The following is a 7,500-nucleotide window of genomic DNA, read 5'->3' as shown; positions in this document are numbered from 1 at the left end:
ACTAATTATGTGTGTGTGTGTGTGTGTGTGTGTGTGTGTGTGTGTGTGTGTGTGTGTGTGTGTGTGTGTGTGTGTGTGTGTGTGTGTGTGTGTGTGTCGCTATGATTGCTCTCAGTTTAACTTAAGATCCAAGATCCAAAACAACTGTCAAGGGGGTTAAACAAGGAGGAACTAACACGCAGGAGTTCCCTTTTGTAGCATAAAAGTATCAAAGTAACAACCCAGACCAGGTCTGCTCACCCTGGCCAACCCTGTCTGGTGTATTTATGGATGTTACATAAACATGAATATGGCTAACCCTCGCCATATTCCTCCTAGGCAACATGGTGGCAATGCACTCTAACCATTTAGTTTGTTTACTTTTTAGACCACTCTCCCGCCCACTAATTACCCATCTGTCTGTCTGTCTGTCTGTCTGTCTGTACCGCTGTCTGTCTGTCTGTACCGCTGTCTGTCTGTCTGTCTGTCTGTCTGTCTGTCTGTACCGCTGTCTGTCTGTCTGTCTGTCTGTCTGTCTGTACCGCTGTCTGTCTGTCTGTCTGTCTGTACCGCTGTCTGTCTGTCTGTCTGTCTGTCTGTCTGTCTGTCTGTCTGTACCGCTGTCTGTCTGTCTGTCTGTACCGCTGTCTGTCTGTCTGTCTGTCTGTCTGTCTGTCTGTCTGTCCCCTCCCCCACCCCCAAACATATTTTTTCAGCCACCATCTTGCCCTGACCACCCATCTCCAGTGACGTTTTCATTAAATCTGAATTAAGAAATGTCATTAATTATGTCCTCCGTCACCACCGACAGCATGGCTGTACCATGCTTGTACCATGAGTGTGTGAGTGTGTGTGTGTGTGTGTGTGTGTGTGTGTGTGTTGGGGGTACATGTGATTTAGATGCATGTTGTGTGAAATGTGTGCATGGTTTATGTGACAGCAGTAAGCCTGTGCTGCTGCCTGGCTCTGATGCCCATGTTGAGACGGGGATAGGGGGGGAGGGGCGCAGATAGATAATCATTGATTGGTGGGTTTTTTTTGTACTGCTTTTTATATTCCATTTGACAAATGGACTTCAGTGGTCTGTTAGTGTGCTGAGAGATTGATATGTCTCTGTCTATATATCTACCTCGCTCTGTCTCTCTCTGTCTCTCTGTCTCTCTCCCTGTCTCTCTCTCTCTTTCTCTCTCTCTCTGCCTCCCTCTCTTTCTATGCCCTCCTTCCTGTTCTTCCTGTTTTAAACTATTACTTTCATGTTTGTCTGTGTGTGTGCGCGTGTGTGTGTGTGTGTGTGTGTGTGTGTGTGTGTGTTTTCTTTCAATGCCAATATTGTTGTATGTGGCATTATGAGTTGATTGAAACTCCATAACCACATATGACAAATCTTGATGGTATTCAAGGTGACTTCAGAAGGCTTAAGTATGTAAAGAAAATCCCATGGGTGTTCATCAGGAATGGCACCCATGGGCATTTCCACCACCCATGAAACCAACAAACAATGCCATCATATGCGCCTATTTATAGCTTTTGCCGGTATTAGTGTGGCTGCAAATGCTGTGGACACATGCTCAATTTAGAACAAGTTTCCAATCCATTCATTTGTGTTCACTTGGACACCATTGCCTTACCAGAGCTGTCTTACCAACAGAAAGACAGACAGACACACACACACACACACACACACACACACACACACACACACACATAGGGCAGATGAGTTTCCATTGTGCCTCTTCTCTGCATGCTGGGTTTCTTGTCACTACCATAAAAGCAGCTTCAATTCCAAAATGACAAGCAGACAAGCAGACATGCAACAAAGACCATTCTTTTTCATAAGCAATATTATTTATGGTTGGGTTGAAAAAATAGTTTACACATGGATTGTGGCAGTATTACACGTCTGACCTGATTCAGGCCACCTAGTTGTCGTTGTAATTGTTGGGCCTATTGTGTGCGTAGTGTGGTTGTGAGTCTCTCAGTCGTTCAACAGGAGGATCAGAGGCGTTGATTTATAATATACTTTTTAAAAGCAATGAAACCCCAAAGCAATACACAACATATATATATATATATATATGTATATATATATATATGATATATATATTAAAAAATATATTAAAAAAGAATAGTGTTTGAATCATGTGGCCCCTCCCCCAGAGGTGCTTCTCCCGGGTTCTGGTAGTGTGTTTGGCCCCTGAACCAGGTGAGAGACTGAACCAGGTGAGAGACTGAACCAGGTGAGAGACTGAACCAGGTGAGAGACTGAACCAGGTGAGAGACTGAACCAGGTGAGAGACTGAACCAGGTGAGAGACTGCACCAGGTGAGAGACTGCACCAGGTGGAGTCAGACTGGGGCTGGTGTACTGGGTGTACTGGGGCTGTTGAGGTGGAGTCAGACTGGGGCTGGTGTACTGGGTGTACTGGGGCTGTTGAGGTGGAGTCAGACTGGGGCTGGTGTACTGGGTGTACTGGGGCTGTTGAGGTGGAAGTCATCCCATGTCCCACTATAGATTTTTCCATCTCTCTCATTTTTGAAGGCCTCGATCTGAGCACAGCATATAATATAATTAATTGAGTGGAGTTTGTCTGTGTGTGTGTGTGTGTGTGTGTGTGATTATGTGTGTGTGTGTGTGTGTGTGTGTGTGTGTGTGTGTGTGCCTGTGTGTGTATGATTACGTGCGTGTGTTTGTGTGTGTGTGTGTGTGTGTGTGTGTGTGTGTGTGTGTGTGTGTGGTGTGTGTGTGTGTGATTACGTGTGTGTGTGTGTGTGTGTGTGTGTGTGTGTGTGTGTGTGTGTGTGCTTATGAGGGTGTGTACGTGTGCCCATGGATTTGTCTGTGTACATGCACAACAGATGTGTTTGTCTTGTATTCGATTTGGATTGATTGTAATGGTATGTGTGTATTATTGTTGTGGTGACCTTTTGTGTTTATGTAAGTATGGACACAATACTTGGAGCTATGACAAACTCAGCATGATAAACAGACAAACAACAAGAGGCTATTTGAGACAACAATCACAACAAAGACCTTCCTGTTATGCAGCGGCTACAGTGGCTGTTATGAAGTCAGCTTCTACTTCTTCCCATTGAACTGACTATTTTTGTGTCTCTTATTCTCTCTCTCTCCCTCTGTCTCTCTCTCTCCCTCAGTCTCTGTCTCTCTCTCTCCCTCTGTCTCTCTGTCTCTATCTCTCCCTCTGTCTCTCCCTCTCTCTCTCTCTCTGTCTCTGTCTCTCCCTCTGTCTCTCTCTCTCTCTCTCTCTCTCTCTCTCTCTCTCTCTCTCTCTGTCTCTCCCTCTGTCTCTCTCTCTCCCTCTGTCTCTGTCTCTCCCTCTGTCTCTGTCTCTCCCTCTGTCTCTCTCTCTCCCTCTGTCTCTCTGTCTCTATCTCTCCCTCTGTCTCTCCCTCTCTCTCTCTCTCTCTGTCTCTGTCTCTCCCTCTGTCTCTCTCCACTCAATTCATTTGACAGTATCTGCATTCTGCAGGCTTTGAGAGGACTCTGCAGAGTGTAGACTGGGCCTGTGTGTGTGTGTGTGTGTGTGTGTGTGTGTGTTAAGCATAGAGTGTGTTCTGTGTGGACAGGGCAGACCACTCATCCAACAGGCTGAGGTCCAGAGGTGTTTGCCTTGGCCCAGCTCTCTATTTGATCAGGCTGTTTTCTGGAATACACTGACCTAGGTTAGGGCCGTATCACACTCTCACCCTCTCCTCTCTCTCTCTTCCTCTGAGTCCCTCACCTGTGCTTACTTTGTACTTTGTAGCCACAGCTCAATCTGTTTCCATTGTCCTTGTAATATATGTCCTAGAGTATTTACAGGGTTTAGGGTTTTCTAACCCTTTAAATAGGCCATATCTAAACGCCCGGGATCTCAGGGTAACGCCAAAGGAGAATTAGGTTTGGCCGCTGGCTTTCACACACACACACACACACACACACACACACACACACACACACACACACACACACACACACACACACACACACACACACACACACACACACACACACACACACACACACACACACACACACACAAGCACACGCTCCTTGGCTCCTTTGGCCTCCACTCTTGAGATCAGCTCCCTATTGTTTATATCATCATGCTAATGCTCCAGCATGGCCCCTTGTTTCATGTCAACAGCTTTAACAGATTTCCAATGTAAATAAATGTCTGTTACGTCCCTTTGGTGGAATGAGGTTACACAGGTTATAAAGCACAGGGCTCACTGATGAAAGCACTTGCGGTATTATGATTTTTTCGATGCCGGTGGGGACATTCCTGGAAAATACCACAAGCAGCGCACATTTAGTGTAAGAGAACAAAACGAAAAATCTTCAAGACGACCATTTTAATGCACTTCCATTGATGAGCTTGATTGAGAGAGGGATGAATGAATGTTTATACCTGTTATACCTGTTTATACCAGAAACCCTGTACCTCCTGCCTGAATTCAACATATTATATATATATTCAGAACAGATATATATATATATAACTATATATTCAGAACAGATATATATATATATAACTATATATTCAGAACAGATGGGAGCTGTCAGATAGAATAGTCTGGCTTGACTTATTGTTGCCTGATCGAAGAGCTCCTGCGGGTTGAGAGGTACTGGTGGTACTGGTGTTACTGGTGTTACTGGTGGTACTGGTGTTACTGGTGTTACTGGTGTTACTGGTGGTACTGGTGTTACTGGTGTTACTGGTGTTACTGGTGGTACTGGTGGTACTGGTGTTACTGGTGTTACTGGTGGTACTGGTGGTACTGGTGTTACTGGTGGTACTGGTGTTACTGGTGTTACTGGTGGTACTGGTGTTACTGGTGGTACTGGTGTTACTGGTGTTACTGGTGTTACTGGTGTTACTGGTGGTACTGGTGTTACTGGTGTTACTGGTGGTACTGGTGGTACTGGTGTTACTGGTGGTACTGGTGTTACTGGTGTTACTGGTGGTACTGGTGTTACTGGTGGTACTGGTGTTACTGGTGTTACTGGTGTTACTGGTGTTACTGGTGTTACTGGTGGTACTGGTGGTACTGGTGGTACTGGTGTTACTGGTGTTACTGGTGGTACTGGTGTTACTGGTGTTACTGGTGTTACTGGTGGTACTGGTGTTACTGGTGGTACTGGTGGTACTGGTGGTACTGGTGTTACTGGTGTTACTGGTGATACTGGTGGTACTGGTGGTCCTATCATTTTGCCTGCTGTCTTAACTAGGTTAAAGATCTGGGTTTTAGATTTGACTGTTAGGTTCCCAAACCAGCTGGTAATACCATAGCGAAGAATAGACTCAATTGTTGCCCTATAGAAGATAAGCATGATATTTTTACTGACCCCAAACACTCTAAGTCTGCGCAAGAAGTGGAGGCGCTGATGAGTTCTGCCACATGTGTGCACCAGCTCAGGTCACTATGTGAACTCCTAGATATTTAAAGGAGGTCACTTGTTTAATGTCAGAACCATGGATGGTCACAGTGCTTTGGTCTCCAACTGATCTTGGATCTACCAGCATTTCTAGGGTCTTTTTTGTATTGATATGAAGTTGATGTAGATCGCACCAGTTAACAAACTTGTCCACGGCAGCTCTGTGAACGCTTATGTTGGTGTTTTTAGTGAGAAGACTGAGAATGACTGAAGAAAATGTTACTATGTGTTGGTTAGGTTCAGAACTGACACAGTCATTAGTGTATGATGTAAACAAAAAAGGTGAGCTGACGCACCCTTGGGGGCGCCAGCGCTGCAGACTGCTGAATCTGACAGAGCAGAATTATTAGAATACATGTTGAGGCCTGTTAGACAGGAATGAGTGGCACCACCTGATTAACAAAGGGTTAACTTTAAACTATACTAGTTTCCTGAGAAGGATGTCTGGCTGAATCAGATTAAATGCTGAACTAAAATCAACAAAAAGCAGTCTGGCTTATGCATTAGGACTTTCTAAGTGCTTAAGGGTGAGGTGCATTATTGTTGATATGGCGTCACTTGTGCTCCGGTTTTTGGTGTAAGCAAATTGGTGTTTGTCAAGCATAGGTTCCAGTTGTATGGAGTACCTCAATCATAAGCCTCTCTAATGATTGGAAGTAATGGCCACCGGCCGATAGTCTAGGTTTAGTCTGTGGATGGCGATGGACACAGTCAGTGATTGCATTAGCTGCTCTGCCGGCGTTCCCACTCGGCGGGATATACACAACACACACAAATATGTTAGTAAATTCCCTAGGGAGGTAATGTGGCCGCAGGGTAACACACAGCAGCTCCAGGTCAGGATTACAAATTTTGTCTCTTACTGTAAAGTTACAACACTAACTATCCTTGATGTACATACACACCCCGCCCCCCGTGTCTTCCCCGAGTTTGCGTCTCTGTCCAGACGTATATGGGAAAAACCTTTGATTTGAATGTAGTTGTCCGTCACATCTTCTCCAAACCACGTTTCCGTAAAAGCCATTACACCAGACTCACGATATTTGTAGCAGGCTCCCACATGTTGACGCAAATCGTCCAGCTTATTCTTCAGAGAGCGGGGGTTGCAGAGAAGCATAGGTGGTAGCGGTAGCTTGGTGGCTCCTCGGATGCGATGTCTAGTGCCGCCTCTCCTACCCCTTTCCTGGCCTTCCTGCCCCACTGGGTGCCCGGTCCAAGGTGTCGTCGTAGCTCCCCCGGCACTTCATGCAGCAGGTCAGGCGATGGTAGCACTCCACTGTCCCGCAGTCCTAGCAGCTCTGCCCGGCTGGACTTTATCAGGCCGCTGTTGATGGACCCGTCTGCAAAACACCGGACGACTTGGCCCGATAGGATTAGCCATGTCAACACTAGTTGCTCCGATCTCCTCCAGTTCATTTTGCACACACGTAACTTACAGTTCACAGCACGAGTCATGTCCAACGAATTTGCACACTTAGTCCATATGCGGATGACATAAAACAGGGAACAAACAAACGAACAAATGAGATGCAGCAAGAGCCCTCATCCACGGCGCCAGCAGAGCAGCGTCATTTCGATCAGAAGAGATCCTAGGATTAATCTCACTGACCTCTGCTGACGTGCAGGTCCCTATCCAACATAGATAGGATGTGTGTGTGTGTGTGTGTGTGTGTGTGTGTGTGTGTGTGTGTGTGTGTGTGTGTGTGTGCGTGTGTGCGTGTGTGTGTGTGTCTGTGTCGTGTCTGTGTGCGTGCACACGCTTGCATTTATTTTTGCATTGATGATGCGTGTTGATGTGTTGATGTGTTGCTGTGTTGATGTGTTGCTGTGTTGATGTGTTGCTGTGTTGATGTGTTGCTGTGTTGATGTGTTGCTGTGTTGATGTGTTGCTGTGTTGATGTGTTATGACTCCTGCTTTAGGACGGAGCAGCGTAGCTCCGTCCAGGGGAGGGCTGACTGCTCACACACTAGAAGCCTTATCCGTGTTTCTCTCCATCAAAGCACCTATGTCACTGAAAAATGTCATTCATCGACCTGAACACAAATGACCTGAACCCCTGGGCCCTTTCAAAGCGCCTCCATCCT

General features: G+C 46.1%; 1 protein-coding gene across 2 annotated transcripts in view; it reads left to right on the top strand.

The window, feature by feature from the left end:
• Window positions 1-7,500, top strand: part of rhobtb4 (Rho related BTB domain containing 4) — a 49,337-nt gene that overhangs the window by 5,574 nt on the left and 36,263 nt on the right. The window lies entirely within an intron of this gene.

The sequence above is a fragment of the Micromesistius poutassou genome (assembly GCF_964030765.1).
Source record: "Micromesistius poutassou genome assembly, chromosome: 5".
Lineage (NCBI taxonomy): Eukaryota > Metazoa > Chordata > Actinopteri > Gadiformes > Gadidae > Micromesistius > Micromesistius poutassou.
This window is presented reverse-complemented; position numbering and strand designations above follow the sequence as displayed.